The sequence below is a fragment of the Dermacentor variabilis genome, chromosome 10 (genome assembly GCF_050947875.1).
Source record: "Dermacentor variabilis isolate Ectoservices chromosome 10, ASM5094787v1, whole genome shotgun sequence".
Taxonomy (NCBI): Eukaryota; Metazoa; Arthropoda; class Arachnida; order Ixodida; family Ixodidae; genus Dermacentor; species Dermacentor variabilis.
In genome coordinates this window covers 124914449-124930490 of record NC_134577.1, presented here as the reverse complement: position 1 = coordinate 124930490, position 16042 = coordinate 124914449, and the positions used below count along the sequence as shown (strand labels likewise).

The window sequence follows — 16042 nt, the reverse complement described above, 5'->3', positions numbered from 1 at the left end:
GGGCCGCATGCTTGCAGACGACTTGGCCGTAGCATGACCTCAGTACCCGCGTGCAACTCGCGCATGCGCATGTCGAGCTGCTCGTTAAGCTGACTCCGAGGGAGTGTGAACTGGAGCTGCTGCTGCTCTCTCCCGAAACCGCAACTTGGTGTTCGGATACTCGCTTCCAGTCGGCGGTTATAATGAGCTCAGCCTTTGTATTTATTTTTCGTCTGTAGATTTTTTTTTATCCTCGACGTGAATTTATACCTTCGGCTGCGTTCGACGCGTGCACCGCAATATAGGGGAGGTTTCAAGGCGCGACCGACATGAAATTCCTTGCTGCATGCTTTTCCCTACTATAGTGTCTCCACCTCAAGGATAGCTAAAGTCAGCCCTTGGCCTGCCTTCTGCTGGCCTCCCGTAATAGGCGCGCGTTTTCCTTGTTGCTCGGTCATGCAGATTTATTGCCGCATGGTGCCCGAATTTCGAAAATTGGACGTCCACTCCCCGCCCCTAGTTCAGCTTTATATCGGAAGTGTCTTGCATTAACTTTTTTGTATACAGTGCACCTTTATATATCTTCATATGTTGTTATTCCACGCTGATACTTGTTTTAGAAAAGGAGGCACATATGCGAAGGTTTAGTAAGGGCCTTTCATATAGATATAATCAGGACCCGCCGCGGTTGCTTAGTGGCTGTGGTGTTTGGCTGCTAAGCACGAGGCCGCGGGATGGGATAGCGGCGGCCGCATTTCGATGGGCGCGAAAACACCCGTGCGCTTAGATTGAGCTGCACGTTGAAGCAGCCCGGGTGGTCGGGATCTCCGGAATCCCCCACTACGGCGTGCCTCGTAATCAGATCACGGTTTCGGCGCGTAAAACCCCATAATTTAGTTTTGATATAATCTGCGCCTAGCTTTGTACTGCGTATACCCTAGCTAGCTTGAAATAATTTCGTGCCATATGTGGCTATGTGACTCCAGGTTTGTAACATTTGTCACTCGACAATAACAAACACGGTCGAGTACTGTTAAGGTGGCGCTCGCTGGCGTTCGGTTATTTGCGGGGGCCGCAGCGTTTCGTCGCCGCGGGAGTGCGCGTCGCCCGGTGCGTCATTGTGTATATTGTACCGAAAGCGTCATCGCGGTGAACTGTTTCGTGGGCGGCTCGTCGTGCGTTACATTTGATGCGTATGAAAGCTTAGAAGTGTTCGAATCACGTGTGAGTCAGCGAACCGCGGTGGTTTGCAGGCGTGTTACAGCTGCCGTGGCCGCTGTTTTATGGAGCCAAGTCGCGGTCGATTGTGTCACCGGTTGATACGGCCACTCGGGCCGGCGCGTTAGCCTTTTCTGTCCACGTGCTGGACTCCCGTGCCAGTAACTTTAGGTGCGGCTAGGCACTACTGTCCATCGGTTATCGTGTACGCTTGATTTCGTGTGCAGGCAGGCCTTATCGATAGCCTTTTCTGTCCACGTGCTGGACTCCCGTGCCAGTAACTTTAGGTGCGGCTAGGCACTACTGTCCATCGGTTATCGTGTACACTTGATTTCGTGTGCAGGCAGGCCTTATCGAAATCAGTAACAGGGCGGAATGTTGGGCTTCTCGGTGACTTAGACGTCCTGTACAATGCAGGGCCAGGAGACGGAAACGATGGGACACACACACACGAAGCAGTGGTTTGCCTGACAGTGTTGCTTCTGGCAGCAACTTGGCGCGCAAGTTCAGGTGCTCGGGCACCTGGACTTGAGTACCAGGTAGCTGCTGGAAGAGTCTCTGCTTATGGGACGTCTCAGCTACGGCTGCTGTGTCAGAAACGACCGCTTCATTACTATTGATCTGGTCCAGTCGGAGCAATATTATGCAGCCGAAAACACCGAGTTATGAGCTGCAAACAGTGATTTTTGCAAAGGAAAGTGCAGAAGCGTTCCCCTTTCTTTCCGCAACGCTTCCGCGCTCCCCTTTCCAAAAATAACGTCAAACCAACTAGCCTAACAGCTTACTATTGTAATGCACACAGCACGGGACAACGAGCACGTGTAGCCGATATGGCCGAGATTTAAAGGAGGACGCTGAGGATTGAGAGCTATGGAATGCGCATAAGGTATAACCGCGTATACATTTTTGACCGTGCCCTACTATAATATGTACACATGCGCGAAAACAATGGTCAGTTAAAAAAGAAATAATTCGGGGTTTTTCGAGCTAAAAGCACGATACCTAGTAGGAGACTCCAGATTACTTTTGACCACCTTGGGTTCTCGAGGTGCACCTAAGTCTAATTAATACACGAGCGTCTTTGCATTTCGCCCCCATCGAAATGCGTGCCCCTGCGGGGATCGAACTCGCGACCTCAGCAGCGCAACGATGCCGCGACCACCAAGCTACCCCTGCTGATAAAAAAAAAAAAAGACAGCTATAGTTCATCAGTACGTCCTTGTCTGTCTCCTTATGTCCCGTGTTTCATTGGGTCTGCTCAAATTTCAAACTCGTCTGAGCACGACCGCTGGTCTGTTCGACCGTAGAATTGGTGTCGATGGAAGGAAATCGAGGACCGTCGAAAGTTATGTCAAAATCAATCCAAATGATTCGCGAAGCTTCGGGCGGCAAGCGGTCCAGAACCAATTATCACCGACATGAGCAAGGGGGTTATCGGAGGAGCGACTGAAGACCGACTATGTAAGGAGGAAACAAACAATGAGAAAGCGAAAGCTTTTCTTAGTTCAAGAAGGACAAAGTTCAATTTCATTCAACGAAAGTGTTATTTCTATAGTCAGTGTTACAGAAGTTTGGGGAGGAATGAAATGCAGCTGTATCGAATTAATTATTCCAATAATTACCTCTTCTTGAGCGCTCCCTATAAAAGACTGCGTTTACGCCGCCATCAATTATAATATGTTGCCGTTGTTGATGTGTTCAGAAAGGCGCGCTCGTAAAGTTCACCTGCTGCTCTACGCACCCTTTACGTTTTCGTGTCGTGCTCGTCAATGTTTTTCCGTATTATGTGGGCGCGGTTTGTTTCATTGCTGTTCCATTTGTTCAGTCGAAAGTAATGAGCTACGACCGCCAGATAAATTGCTCGCTCTGCCTGCATTGGTGCTGCTGCGCAGGCCGACGGGCCTATAGAGTGTCCGACGATGCGACCGGCACCCAAAGCTGCCTTCGGCTTGCGAAGAAACGATGTTTTCTCTACGGGTGCGATTTCGACGCCCGTGCAACTGGCATTTTACTCCATCGTTTTGCGCGCTAAAAGCTTGAAACGCCCACCAAGTCGAGTGTGTGGCATTAGAAAATACAGCTCTAATGGTAGGCCGCGGAAACAATTTGCGCGCCTTTGACAACAATAAGGACGTCACTTCTGTTTGAGAGCGCAGCTCTTATAGGCCCCCGTTGCAGCGTCGGCGTAACCGCCGGAACGCTCGCGTGTCACTGCTCGCGCCTAATTGTCGTCTTCTTGCACAGCTGGCTCCGATGCCGCTCATCGTGCGAGCGTGCCTCTGCGAAGGCGCCGAAGGCACTGATGCCCTGGGAGTCGGTGCGCTGATTTCGGTCCGAAATTCTTTGCCTCAATGTACCGCGAAATGAAAACACGCATAAAGCTCCAGTGAGATTTTGCACTGGGGATTATCGTAATCGTGGGACGTTTTTTAGCGGATATGGCGTCGCAACAATTTTTGTTCCGTCAGAAGCGTTGCCTCGTCACACGGATGGCGCTAATCCCCACGAACCACCGATGAACCGCCAGGTTTTGAATGTACGGGCTTCTCTGGGAGCTTCGCTACCAGGTACTACATTTACCTCGGTTATGTGGTGTGACGAGCTCTATGGGAGCAAGGTGGAGTAGGCTGACGCGACCAGCCGTCCTTGAAGATTGCTGGCAGAGGCCCTCGACCCGCAGTGGGCAGGATGAGCCAAGGGTGATGACGCGGGATGAAAGTGGGCATACACGCGAGCGGGTGTCCTCCGCTGGCTTCCGCCATCGGAGGACACCCGCCTCGCGCTTGACCACGCATCCCGAGCGCGTCGCATACCCTTGCGCCCTGGCCTGTCCAGGCTGCCGAAAAACTGCCTGTCGCAACAGCTGCGCCGCCCGCACGCTCTCGCTGCGCCGAAACTTCACCGGGGCGAGCGCGCCCCGCTTCACGGGTGCTGCTCGTTATTTGCAGCCAGGGCCAGCAGCGGTCGGACCAGTCGGTGTCAGCGGGTGGCTTTCCGGCGCCGCCAAAGGCAACGCCGCGTGAGCTGGGCCCGCGACGACCGCTTGCGTTTATGCCAAGAGCCTGCGTCTTGCTCGCTTCGCGCCGAGAATAGGCTCCACTGCGACTGCGCGCCGATTCGAGCATTTATCGCGCGCACCGAGTGCACGGCGTGGCCCGCGAAATAGCATCGCCCCTCGCTGGTGATGATGCGCGCGCTGCATTGCCTCTGTCGGCCGCCGCCTTTGCCGATGGCCACGGGCGGTGGTGGAACAGTGCGCCTTCGTCGCCGTGGCCCCGAAGCTGGGCCTCTTTCCACGGAGTGCGGAAGCGCCAGTGCGGTGCACGCATATGTGTAGCTGGCTCAACGCGAGTGTTGTACGTTCGCTTTGCGTCCATGTACACCGGCATTTGGCGTATGGGAAACTCCCACGGAAGCTTTACGTGGTCACCCTTTCAGGAAAAAAAAAAAAAAAAAAGAGTGATTCGCGCAAACGTTCAACTTTTGCCTTATACGGAGCCCCTGTCTCGTAAATCCCGTCGCCTGCTCGCTTTGTGACGGTGAAATCGCGAACCCAGCTCACACGAATGTGGTTGCTACTGTTACACAAGCTTATTCAGCGATACAATCCGATGGGATAGCTAATGCAAAGTACGTGCTCATAACCATTTTAGCATATAACAGATGACGCAGACCGCTCGTAAAATCAAAATGAATAGCACCTTTTAGAAAAGAGTCGTGGATTCAGGTGCTGAACGACACTTCATGTGGTCACAGACGTGTGACCACAGGACGTGTCGTTCCTGCGTCGTACCAGAAGCTTAACGTATATTTTTCATCATCCCAGCTGTCAAATTATGCTTGCAAGTCTTAACATATTCTTCAACCAGTTGTATGACAGTTCTTGCGCACATGTGAGATAGGTCATACGCATATCGGTCTAGCGTCAGCAGTCAACTCCGCGAGTCCTTTGGCTCGCGTGTATGTCCCGCGTAATGCGATAGTTGGTGCGCCTCCCGATTTTCGGTCGTCCTTCCAATGTTTCACCAAGCCGCTATTTTAGCGCGCAGCTCTTAGGCGCCCGTTCCTGCGGCGAGCGTCGGCCTTGTTTCTCGTAACCGATCGAACAAACGCAGCGAAGTATGAAAGCGTGCGCGGTGCGCACCAGGAGTTGAAATATGTTGATAGCGAAGAAAGCGCGAAGAGGAAAGCGGAGGAGGAGGGTATGGCGAAAGCGGGAGAAGGAAAGCGTATAGTGCCGCGCAAGACGGGCTGTGTAGCGACGATGGGTACGAGATGTCGCCAGAGCAGCGCGCGTCGTCTGCATAGAAACGAAGCGCTGCGTGAGCGGAGGTCTATTTGCGGCGACTGCTGTGCATGGCGCCCACGCGTCGACCACGTGCAGCCTCTCGCGATTCGCGCCACACTTACTTCCGTTCGCAACGTGTCGCACCAGACGGGTTATCCGGGCCAGCCACTGTATATCGCGAGACGAAAACACGTATACAACTGCGCTCAAAATTTCGTATAGTACGTAATCGTCGGTCACCTTCTTTTTTTGAAGCTTGGTACCTGTGGGCCAGAAATGCTCAGGCAACTTGAGATGTCTTCCCACTTCAGTACTTGGTCGAGAAATGCGCGGTACATTTACCATAAATAAAAAGAAAAAGAAATACAAGGAAGCACAAGAGTCGTCACATTGCGTATGAGTACGTGTATGCTATAGTGCACATGCGTGCGCGCGTCAGCTTATTTTACCCCAGAAACGCAGGAATGTACCCGCTTCACGATAGCTTCGCTTCACATATCCTGGATGTGCGTTAGGTGTGCGTAATTTTTCTTTCTTCTTAATTCCTTATTTCGTTTGTTCGACACTGGTGTTACTTTCTGTGGTGATGTCGCATGGCATATTTACTAATGCCCTTGTTTCTGGAACGTATGGCGACGTATCCGTCCTCCGAGTTTTTGTAGTCAAATGTTGTATTACCAAAGAAAGCGTGCATTTGCGAATTTCATAGGTATACTTTGTGGCGCAAAATACATTTCTTGAAAAGGGACAGAAGAAAGGAAGACAGTCTGGTCCCTTTTCAAGAAATGCATCTTGAGCTACGAAGTATACCTATGAAACCTAAGCACCAACTTGCCCAAGAAGAAGTCCTTTTGGAATATCTTGCACTGGCGAACTCGCGCTTTCGGGCTCTTGGTGCTTCGTGGATGTTCCACGCTCGTGCACTCTCGTGGTTTCAGTTCAAGTGTGAATCAGCTGTGAATATTTTCTTACCGCACCTTGAAAAATGGTTTGTCGCATTTACGACCTGCGGAAACACCGCTGCATTACGCTGCAAGTCTCTTTTCGCAGTGTTTGGTTTCCTAAGAGAGGGATAGATTGGCAAGGGGGAGAGCGGACCGTCTATTTATCCGCAGTTCATTAACTTCTCTGCACTCACCCATCCTTCATCCTGGCCCGATTCGCCAGTCCGCAGTGGCAACCGTAACGGAGGATAAACAACGTGAAGGAGAAAGAAATGCAAAAAGGAAGAAAAGCTGTTTCATTTGCGGGCCGTGCAGCTTTTCCTGCCCGCGGCGTCGCAACGACGCGAGAACGTAAACGAGTCGACTGCGCGGAAAACGGAACAACCTTCGCGTCCAAAGCAACAAAACAGGCATCGCCAAAAGTCAGCCGACGCGGGAGATTAGAGGAGTGGTGCAGCGTTTAAAGAATGACCCTCGCCTGCGCATTGGCATCGTGGTCTTCTCGGTGTCGTCTGCTTAGGCCGCGCATACCGTATTTTCCAAGAAAGCACGCGCGAGGCTTCACAACAGGCATCGCTGCGCGCGTGCAGACGGCTGAAGTAAAAAGGATCGTCTGCAACGCTGCAAGCTGATGCGTAGTCGTCTGCGCCGGCGCCGCAGCAACGCGGCTTCTTCGCGAAGCCCGTGTGCGTATCCGAACCAATCCGTCTTCGCTCGCCGCTGGAAAGTGGTTATTCCCGCGGTACTGGCGAGCTCGAGTTTATTTTTTTCCCTTTCCAGTTGTTTCGCAGGGGTGCTCGCATATGTTTATGCGCCCGCGCCTATTCATCTCCGGCGCCCCGCGTTCATCTTTAATTGGTTGTGTAAAACGCTTCGACGACCCCCGCCGCATCGTGTGCTCCTCTCGAGCGCGTTGTCGACTTGTTGTTTTGTTTCTGTTCTGCCTGGCATCAGTGAGCGAAGAGCAAATTGAATCAATAACCGCGCCGCGAACTGCGTTGGTGGGACTTCGCCCCGCACGAAGCCGTTCAATTGCGGTTTGCCGATTGGTACGGGTTAGCGAACGAAGCATTCTTGACTCACAGCTAACGTGTAACAATTCTTTTTTTCTTGCAGATGTTTTCGTTCGATATACTGATTTTGCAGCGCCCATCACACGCCCTTGAATACCACGTTCGGGCTAGTTGTTGGCATCCGTCGTGTTTTTCACCGGAACTTTTTTTTTTTTTGTGTATACGTCGGCATTTGGCAGAAAGGTATGCGAGCTTTTAAGGTAGCACCTGTACCGTGCGCGACTTAGCTGAGACGCTGCTTACAAAGGCCGTACTTCAATTCGGCATGGGATAAAGGTGTGTTCTCATTCATCCCTGTTTTCTTTCTTATTTCGAAGTTACATTTACGTTCTCATTTCCTTGTAGGTAGCTGTCTTATTAGACTTGATTGCAGGACAAGCGGCTCTCTCGCAGCCTACTTTCGCAGGTGTTCGTTGCTTTATGCAGTACAAGTGCACGACATATTGTTTTAAATCCGTAAGCATTCCTATACCTACCCAACGAGAAATTCGTCCGTCACCTAAGACAATGAATGGTCCATACCCCCGTAAGGAAGCAAGAATTGCAATGGCTCATGAGGTAAGGCTGAGGCTACAAGCGCTCAGCACAGTGAAGCGAACAGTTCATACATTAATTGAAATCACCTATGCAACACACAGAGAAGCATGCGTTTCAGTAATGAACACGCTCAAGACAACCGTCCGAACCATCAATAAAACATTGCATGCTCCTCTCAGCCAGTGTTGTGGTGGTTTTGCAACAACTTCGCTAAATTAACTTTAATTCACCTTAATTAACACCAAAGGTCGTGGGTTCTACTCCATCAAAGGTCGAGGGTTCGAGTGCCTTAAGTAACCCTATCATAGTTAAACCTGCCTTATCATGTTCGCTATCGAACATGACAAGCGAGCGAACGAACGATGAGTATTGATAAAGGCTTATACTGGTCGGATCAAGATCAATTACACCGGGTTGCGTGGAAATGAGCAAGTTTCTGCGTGAACATTTTACTTTCGCACCTTTCTTTGAAATTGATTCGAACAGGATTCAGGCGGCGCATACTGAAGGGGAAGCCTACATCCCTGCTTGAAACATACCGCCTCGAAGACCCATTGCTTTCAGACTTCGGTGGCGATGATTCCTTCAGTCGCATTAGACCTGGTATTTAATAGGCAATGCACGAAACCTTCGGCGTATCAAGGCGAACAGCTGAAGCGCAGTGCAGAACGGACTGTGCATTCGGATTTTGCACACCTTGACTTGTGTCTGAGCATTTATGAACATTTTCTCGCTCTCGCTCTTATTTTTTCTGCACAATTATCACAAATACGGCATGGCTTCGAGCGTACGCTCTGTTTAACCAGTAAATATGCACAGAACTTCCACAACCCGATTCCCTTTTAAAGTTGCCCCGAAATACGTGAGCCGAAATTTGAGGAATCATAAAAAATAAAGCACAAAACTGATGTGGCTGAAAACGACAAAAGGATGCGGCGCTTATACGACGTATTGGAAACCGCAGTACTCTAACGGCTTTTACTCCTCTATGGCTTCGATGTAAGGGAGGGGGGATGCTAAACTATGTAGTGGAAGGAAGATCTTTTTTTTTTCTTTTTTTATCACTGGCGGCCGGATGATGCATCAGGGCTGCTCGGCTCTGACTGGTCCCACGATCATTATTCATCGCCAGCGTGGGCCGCGCTACACCGCTCGAAAGCTGTTACAGACGCGGCCCGCATATCGGTAAAGCGAACAGAGTCTTTCGTGTCGTCTGCTTTCCCTCTCACGTTGTGCGCTGTCATCTCCAGACCAGACGATCTTCGCGGCCGCCGAACGGCAGCTAATGCAGGAGCCTGCTGACAACGAGGTGCGGTTTTGTGTTTGGGGCTGTTTCTGGTTCTCAATTTATACCTGTTTCTTCGAGCGCGGTGTTTTCGAGAAGTACCCTTCGCACAGTTGCGCGTCGTTTATTTCTCCGCGCGCTCCGGAGTACTTGCGTAGAATTGTTTTATACTTTCGCCTGGAGAAAGGAAGCAGACGACACTAAAGGGAGCGAAGCAGACGACAGAGTAATGTTAAAGTTACTGCGTTGCTGTTTCCTGCTGCGATGCACGTTGTTTGTTTAGCGAACGCGCGCAGCTTCTTGTTTGTTGCCTACAGTTTCTTCCATACAACGTCCGTTCAGCGCCAAGAGATGGTGCAACTTTGTGATTGACGCGTATTCTCGGCATCTGTTGGGGTGCAATATCTAGCCCATGCTGCCTGCGTGGGTACGAGCCTATGTATGCACTTGATGGACGACTCTCCATGTTAAAGTTGCGCACAATGTAAGGGTCTGAGTTGTCACGTAACTTGTAGCACTGCAGCGTTTTTTCTTGTCTGCTTTCTCTTAGTTTGGTTGAGACTTATGAAGAGACGACAGTCTTTGTGAGCGTGTCAAAGGAGCCACATCGATGGATAAAAATAAAAGAAAAAAGTTATCCCCAACTCAGCGCTAGTTCGCATAGGGAGGCATGGCGGATACCGATGGCAAGTGGTTCGGTGTTCTTGTGTAGCTTTAGCGCGTAAATGTTGTCTCACTACCGCACGCGCTGGATTGGACACGCTTCGATGTTCAGATGCAGTAAGGGACCAATTAACCCAATAATATGCGTATACATTGCCCCGAAAAAAGAAAGAGAGGGGGGGGGGGTTATTGCGTGCGCGTCAGGCACAGCAGTAGCCGAAACTCCCCAGGACTGGCAGATCAGTCCGGCAGAAGATCGCAAGGTGGAGGAAAGTCCATGAAAGGGAAAAATTGGGGCACCTACCCGAATTGTAGTACGAAGATACAAACCCGTATGGGTTCCCCAGGAGTGAAATAGCATGCACTAAAAGCTAAGCAGGAAGACGACAAGTTTGCGCCTCTGAGTCACCCTTATTATACGGGGTGTGGATGCGACGCGCGGTTTCGTGAGACAGGAATTCTATGGCAGATCTGCAAGCAACGCGGCTCGTTTGGCTTTGGAAGCCTTCGTCATTTTGTATACGAAGCGTTTAACTAGCTGCCTCAGTGAGGTGTGTACTGTTTTGCACGGGGCCGAGCTTGATATGATGAGGGATTGCTTCTGACGCGCGCTACAATTGTGCCGCTGACACGGCCTCGTGCTTTCGCTTGAAGAGTTGGCGTGACGCATGCGTTCGAAAGAGCGTATAAATCGGGCCTAGCTTTGCGGTCAACTGACGATGCACAGGAGCAGGCGAAACCCTCCCCGCAGTGAAACAAGTAACACTGCCAGCTTTGGTGCACTCGCGGTTCGCTGGAGGCGAGATGGAAGGCCGCGACTCCAACAGGCCGCACTCGCATTGTTGAGCGTATCATCTTCCGGCTGACCCAATTTGATTCCTTCGCGTGCGGCTCATTGTTTGGCACCTCATTAGTGTGAGCGCGCACTTGGCGGCTTTTTACGAAACCGCCTGCCAGCGAAACAGAAGGAAATGAGAGGAAAAGCGAGAGACAAAACCACAAGGCGAGTCCATTCTACACCAGGGAGGCGTTAAGATCAGAAAGTGGACGCGCGTTTTCATAAGGAGCCGAAGGTTATTCTGAAGTCATTTCTGACACCACGGCGGCCGCCATCTTCCTTTGAGCGACGCCGAACTTTAGGCGCACGCTGCGGAATGCGTTCTCCCGAAGCCCGGTCCTCCGCCCTGCCCTTTGTGCCAAAGGCGCGCTTATTAATGACCGTCCCGACTTAGACAATCACCAGGCGGGCCGTCCTTTTTTCCCCAAGGCGCTCCCGGCGCCGTCAGTAGCGCGCAGCGGACGCCGAGTCTGCGCCGGCAGCGAACGAAAACGCCGCGTGCGAGAAGGCTCGCTGTAAGTGGCCGTGGTCAGTGACCCTGGCTGTCGTATTTTCGGCCGCATGTTTTCGCCAACTGGCGCCGACCAATCGCGAGCCGATTGTGCAGTCGAGCAGCGTCGTGCGCCCGGCTTCTGATTGGTTGCGGACAGCCCTACAGCCTCTGACACGCTTGCTTCCTTATCTCGCGACGGGCTGTAACGTTGGCCGACTGGCCCGTCTCGTGTGCACCGAATCGGTGACACGGGTTCGCGGTGCCTTTTGTTTCGGGCACAAGGCCCGGGCGCTTTGCGTTTAGCGAGAATCGATGGGCGGCCACGATGCGCCCGGGCGCGCGAGCAGCGCCGTTGTCCTCGCGTGATTTCTCGCCAAGGCGCAGCGCGCCCTTTTGTTTGGCTGTCGCTTACGCAGTCGCAGGATTAGCGCCAGCTGGTTAACGAGAGTGCGGCTGTTCCGTCGAATGTTAGGTGACGATCGCGTTCTTGCGGAGCCGATGGTCGCCGAAAAGGAATGCCGAGGTCTTCGCTCATTCGACGTAATAGTTCTCTGGCGGCTGTAAGGATTGGGGGCTCAATCCCACCGTTCGTAACCAGTTGTCAAGATTGGAGTCTGGCGTGAATTAGAAGGTAGCTGACCCATGCCGTCGTCCAACTTATCCACGCTGAGGACGTTCTTGAAGGGAAGGACTGCTTCTCATCGAGAACGAGAAATATGGGTTTATTTATAGTATCTACATAAGGACGTTGCACTTCATCAGTCTAGCATGACTGCGAGAGAAAGTGCACTGAGCAGCCGCACAACAGCGGTTTATAAACACTCGGTCCTCCCTCGATCCCAAAGTGAGGGAAACATTCGACCAGGCACCGTAGACGAGCTGACCTGGCACCGCAGGCGAGGCGACCAGGCACCGTAGGCGGGAGGGCTTACACACACACATTTCCGCACAGGCTCACGGTCCCCAACCGAGGCCAGATGGTCTTCGCAGAGCTCGGGGCTTACGTCAGTAAAGGCGCATTTTATTCCCCGAGCTGACCTCCGCAGAGCGCCCGCCGGTTGCCCACTGCTCTGCGTCTTGAACGGCGCGTGGGAAGGGGCCTCGAACTGCGTTTCCTCGGGGACTCCCTCGTTCACAGAAGACCAGGTTGGCGATGGCGGGTTCAGACACAAAGCCTGCTTCGTCGCACTCATCTTGGCTCCAGCGACGGAGAGTCGAAGACGCGCGTATTGTTCTCCACACACAGTCGACTTAGTGACGCCGTGGCTAGAGGTTTGCGGTGGCGTTCCAGGAAAAGTTGACGCCTGCTGTCGCAACTGGCTGGCAAAATTTGCACGTCAGCGGACCGTTCTTAACACGGCCGATTGGGTGTGGTTGGTGGCGCTATGGCCAGGCACTGTCTGCTTGCTTGCGCTTTGTGTACCTTTCCGCGCGTCCGCTTGCTGACAAGAGATGATGCAACACGCGAGCAGAATGAGCGTAACATTTCGTGGCAAAAGGATCGTGTTCGCATGAGATACGCGAGTCATTTCGTGGCCGCACGTGATCGCTATACAGGTCTCGAGAGATCAATCAGCGGGTGCTGTGCCGAGGGCGCGAAGTGTTGTCATAATTGTAACTTGTGGCGACCCTCTCTCTCTGCCAGTCGCCCTTTAGTACGTCGACACGCCGTTAATCGACGAAGGGAAAACTACATGGCTAACAAAATCAGTTTTGTTCTCATTAACTCATTGGTTAACTCATTGGTCGAAAATACGTTGGTCGGCAACTTTTCGTGCTAAAAAATTTACGTGAGTGAATAGCTAATTCAGTGGCTGCGCAGAAGATCGTGCCGGCGCAATTTGTTAGTGCCGAGATATTTGACGCAAGGCAGGAAGGAAACTTGAGCGCCGAACGGCGCGTACGCGGCATATATACGCGCTCGATCGTGTATAGACCCGTTGTTGTTCCCACCGTGCTGCTTCAGCACGGGTAAAACGAGATTTCGTGCGTCGTCCAATTTGCTCGTTTTTCTTCTTCTTTTCCTTTTTGCAATGTTCACGAACCTCGTGCCAACTGTACACCTCAGGTAATACACATGCCATTTTGATGGGTTAGTATAGCATCATCGTAGTGGAGCCTTCTTGCGTCGCATATGTTACAGCAAGTTACGCACCTCTGCATCTAACTGATTCTGCGAGAACGACGCACTGCGCACACTGTGTTTCCTCGACGAAGCGATACAAAGGTGGAAGCTTTGTGCTCGAAGCGAGCGGCCAGGACCGGCGCCCGATTTCGTGGCTGCTCCCAGTGCGCCACATCCGCCAGAGGACGATGTCGCCCATCGCCACTGGGTGGACGCCACTTCAACGATCAAGGACGACTTGGACTCACTTCGTAATCTCTTCTTTTTTTGCATGCTTTAAGTGCTTCGGAAGTCATAATGCAGGCATTCAAGCTTTTGCTTTGAAAGGAAAACGATGTGTGTTGATGCGGTGATTACTTACAACGACCTTGCGCCCAGTTAGCTAACGTTTAAATAATACGGAGGTCTACACACAGAGCGTCGGGAAGGACAATGACGTTAAACAGCAGCATAGACAGCGAGCGTACAACGTGACGTTCGCGCGAGCTCTGTTTCGTTTTCGACGGTGCATCAGTTGTCGGCGCCCATCTGCACTTCTCCCTGCGGGCGACGCATTGTGTCGGCGTATTATAGCCGATGTCGTCGAAGTATCCGTGAGAGCAAAGGCCCGACCGCGGCTTTATCGTGCGTAACATAATCGAGTGCTTTACGGATGCTGGGTGCAGTATTATAAGCCGAGACGCTATCTTCGCGCCGGCTGATGTTACAAGTCTCGTATACGCACGGCCTCGGGATCGTGTTGCGTAAGGCGGAGGTTGCAACGCGCGTACGCATTGCGCACATGTAGGCTCCACGCGTACCAGTTCTGCGGGTCCACACTTGGTTCTCGCCCTGTTCGTCACAGGCGCAGTAAATGACTCTGTCCGGCCGAGGACCAACCACGGGCAATGCGAGGCATATATAGAGCGCTTGGCCAAGCAATCGATATCGACATATTTCGCAACTCCGGGGCCGCTTTCACGAGCCGGACGCCTGCTTCGCTCAATCATGCGCGCAAGTATTGCTTGATATGCCACGTAGAGTGCATTATCTCTATTGCCTTGTGTTGCACTGCACTAACCAGGGAACTAACTATTTTCTACGTCATGCGAGTAAAAGAAGTACATCTCGACAGGGCAGGGTGACCTGTGGTTATTGTGTAACTCAGTGTACTCGCGGCGAAAACAGAACAAAGAATAACGGAAATAACTGCGCACAAATGAGGCATATTCCCTATACCTTTATTTATTTATTCTTATTTCTTTGAGCGTTCAGCGCAATGAAGGTCGTCAACTGTCTCGCCACTGATTTGTTCTGTTCCTTCACGTAAACCGAGCAAGTATGTGCGTATACTGCGTAACCTGCTCCTTCTTCTTCTTCATGCATATGCCGCGCGTGCTTGCGCCTGCTACATAGCGGGCGATGGAAAGTGGCTCACGGCCGCACAGTGTTGCAAGACACGATGAATGGGACCTCTGCGGGCTTTGCTGAGAGAGAGCACCGAAATAAGTGTGCGCCGGCCGTGAATCTATGGCATAGCGCTGCAGTCAGCTCTGCGTGTATAAGCGCGAAGCACCGAGCGCGTGAAACCTGGAAGCGCGCACAAACTACGCAGTGCCAGAACATATATACACGCAAGCGTGCGCGGTGTTGCCTGTCAGCTGCGCGAGTTGTTGCGCAAACGTGGGGCCTTTCCTTTCTTCCAAGGATACCCGTCGAGGCTGTAGCCGGGAACCATTACGGAGTTGTTCTGTCGTCGTCTTTTTCCCGCTCCGTCTGCTTCCTTCCTCTCGTCGTCTGCTTGCAAAAGTGCGACGCCATTACGGAGCGCCGAGTGCAGCGCGGTCGCTCATCAGCGAAACGTGGCGGCGGGCTGCCTCTCCGCGCCAACTGCGCTTCGAGCCGGGGTCGAAGCCGGACGACGTCATCCTGGGGGAACATCCGTGAGCGGCATGCGCAACACACGCTAGGGAAGAAGGGATGCATCATCCACGTAGGCCTGCTGTGATTTCGCCTAACGCGGTCAGCGCAGCTTAAGGATGGCCTGTCTGCGGAACGGCACACACATACAGGAAAAAGGCCAGCGCCTGTGGGCACTCTGCACAAGCGTTGAGGGGGCATTTTTTGTCAAACAGCGTGTACGAGACAGCTCTCTTGGAACGGCTCTGCTGTGGGATGGCGAGGCGACGGAAGGGGATCCGATAGCAAGGTCTTTATATATCAGGGCTTTATGCATGCTTTCTTTTTTCTGTTGTCTGATGTAAGGAATGAATGAAAGCACGATGTGACGGAAACCTGTCGGCTGTTGCAAGAAGATGATGTGCTCGATGCGGACGCTTCTTCGTCCGCTGTATTTTCACATTTGACAAGCGGCTTCCGAAATCTGCACAAAGTTACGGCTGTTTGTCCGAGCGTTATCGCTATGTGTGTATACACTTCACCTCTAAATAAGACATCTTTTTTCAACCCATTGAGAAAAGCTGTGTTCTGAGAAACTTGAAAAAAAAAACAGAAATACATAAGAACGTGCAAACATTCGAAATAGGTCATGCACCTAGGGCGCTATAGCGTAAAACTATTCCAAACTTTTCTATTCCAATTCTGCTATCAGCCCTCCACG

General features: G+C 52.0%; 1 protein-coding gene across 9 annotated transcripts in view; it reads left to right on the top strand.

Annotated features, from left to right (window-relative positions):
- LOC142560944 (latrophilin Cirl-like) overlaps positions 1-16042 on the top strand; it is a 521606-nt gene that overhangs the window by 287163 nt on the left and 218401 nt on the right. The gene's annotated exons all lie outside the window — the stretch shown is intronic.